Genomic DNA, 2,864 nt, shown 5'->3' on the forward strand with positions numbered 1-2,864 from the left:
GGAGGCGGAGAGGTCAAGGCGGGGTACCTCGCGAGGTGCCCGTGATGCAAGCCATGACGACTCAGGGCGCCAGGCAGGTGCCAGCCCGCACAGCGTCCTCCTTTCCTCTTTGGTGCAAAGGGGGCAAGCGCAGCCGCGGAGTACCAAGGCGTCAGGCAAAGGTTGCCATTTCGGTGCAACGAGACCAAGACCAGGAGGACTACGAGAAGGAGGTCACCGTGGAGCCCAAGACGGCGTCATCACCAGAGCTTTGCGCAGGCGAAGACTACTTTTGTCAGGATAGTTGATACTTGCTGTCCCCTTTCAAATTAGCCCGCCATTGTTGGCTCCCTTCCCACTCAATATTTGGGAAGAGGACCAGGGCCTCTATAAATAGAACCAGACACCCACATGGTAAGGGGTCGACCAGTTGGAAAGAGGGAGAGAGAGAAAGGAGGCTGAACTCCTCCCAGCAGTTCATCGCCCCAGCCAAGAACAGACCCTCGCGAGGCTGCCCTCCCTTGTATTGTTCATCATCATCATCCCAAGAGGCAATCCACACACCACACACTGGAGTAGGGTATTACACCACAACGGTGGCCCGAACCAGTATAAACCCTGTGTCCCTTGTGTTGTTCTTTTCATAGCTTTGATCCTAGCGTGGCGGAGGGGTGCAGGTAGGTAGGTGGCGAGATCTCCGCGCACACCCTAGTGTTCGAACCTCAAGGGTCTGCCGGAACCCGAAATCCGACACCTTTCCTATTTGAACCACGTCCTAGATTTATGCGATACAACTTTCCCCACAACTTTCCCCCATTCCTTTCCTCTTTGAACCACGTCCTAGATTCATGCTATACAACTTTCCCCCTTCATTTCCTCTTTGAACCACGTCCTAGATTCATGCTATATACAACTTTTCCCACTACTTTACCCCACTGCTTTCCTCTTTGAACCACGTCCTAGATTCATGGTATACATGCAGCTAGAGCAATGCATGTGGAGTAAGTAAATTATACCTTAAGGTTCTTGGGGCGTGGTTCAGTGGGCGACGGGACGGCGACGAAGAAGAAGGGGTCAGAGGCCCTCCCGCGCCGCCGCTGGGTGGAAAGTGAACAGCTGCGCCGGTAGTCCCTCGCTGACGGTGACAACGTTAAGCCTCCTTCCCTTCCCGGCGGATGGATCCTGCCGGCTCTTTGAGCAGCAGTGAGGGGAGAGAGAGGCCAACGAAGTCTTATTTAGATACGGAGAGGGCGAGAGAGTGTGAAGAGAGCAACAACTCCCTCCGTTCCAAATTACTCGTTGAAGAAATGGATGTATCTAGAACTAAAATACATCTAGATACATCCATACCTGCGACAAGTAATTCAGAATGGAGGGAGAGGGCGAGAGAGTGTGAAGAGAGCAACTACAAGCGCTGAGGCTCTAGTGTGTATATATATACTGGAGAGAGAGTCTGAAGCGTGCAAACCCTAGAAAACATTTTGACCAGTCAAAGAATCCTCCTGGCACAAATTATGCTCAAGTGTAGTTATCGAACCCGAGACCTCAAGTTAGAAGGTGCAACGGGACCAAGGTGCGTGCGTTTGTGTGTGTGTGTGTGTGTGTGTTTAACAGCATGTGTGTGTTAGAGAGAGCGACAGATCGACCTACTCCTACAGAGAGATGTTGTGTAGTGTACGATTTTAGCCGCGAGAGTCGGTGCATCCTCTCGTTTCCGGGCGTGTCCGGTAGGGACATGCGGACAGCTACCACACCCGCTCCTGACCAGCCTGGCCCACCCAAAGCCCCTCCATCGCCCGCACGCGCTTCCCGCCCGAAACGGTCAGCGCCGCTCCAAAGAATCGGTGCCGCATTCATGCCGGGGCAGAGCGGACGCGACCTCTCACTGGCACAAGAGTGATGGTTACTGCTGGGTCTATGTGATTTGACGGCTCATTGGTCTTTATTACTGAGGTGGTAGGACTGCTGGATGTCCCACGGTTTCGGTGAAAGGAGGTACTACTACTAGATTACAATTTTCTCCATTCTTACAGCGGAGGCGTGCAAGAGCAGTGAAAACACGCAGGCTTAGTGATTACATGGCCCACCTCACACTATCACCGTGCGACACCTAACTCTTTACATAGTACTCCCTCCGTTCCTAAATATTACTAGATAAATCCTCGTGCGTTGCCACGGAACAACGGTATATCTCTCTGCGCAAAATTATCGATTTCATAGAACTAAAAAAACTCTATAACCGCATGACAAATGTGGTAGCCAAACTAAATAAACTCCCATCATCATTTAGATCATCCCACGTAAGGAAAAAAGATCAGCCAACTCCTACTGCATAATGGGATTATATTTTTATTTTTGACATGTTAATGGGACTTAAAAGCTCACTTACATGCATGCTACTGGTGCATGCTTGCATGCAGACATGTTGATGTGATTTAAAACCCACTCACATGCATGTGCCACGGTATTTCTGCATGCTTGCATGTGGCTTAGTGCGGAGCCTCTCAACGTCTAGATCAGACGACTATTACGGACTGATTTACTTCATCTAACGACTACAACAATTTTGATGATGTGGCTCAAGGAGAGAATAGAGAATTCCTAGTAGTGGGGGCTAGCTATTACTAGTAGATAAGTCTTTGTAGAGATTCCACTACATACGGAACAAAATGAATGAATCTACACTTAAAATGCTTCTATATACATCCGCATGTGGTTCATGGTGAAATATCTACAAAGACTTATACTCCCTCCGTCCCATAATATAAGAATGTTTTTGACACCACACTAGTGTAAAAAACGTTCTTATATTATGGGACGGAGGGAGTATTTAGGAATGGGGGAGACGGCATACTAAGCAAGCTTCTCCTCGTTCTACGAGTTGA

The sequence above is a fragment of the Triticum urartu genome, chromosome 1, assembly GCF_003073215.2.
Source record: "Triticum urartu cultivar G1812 chromosome 1, Tu2.1, whole genome shotgun sequence".
NCBI lineage: Eukaryota > Viridiplantae > Streptophyta > Magnoliopsida > Poales > Poaceae > Triticum > Triticum urartu.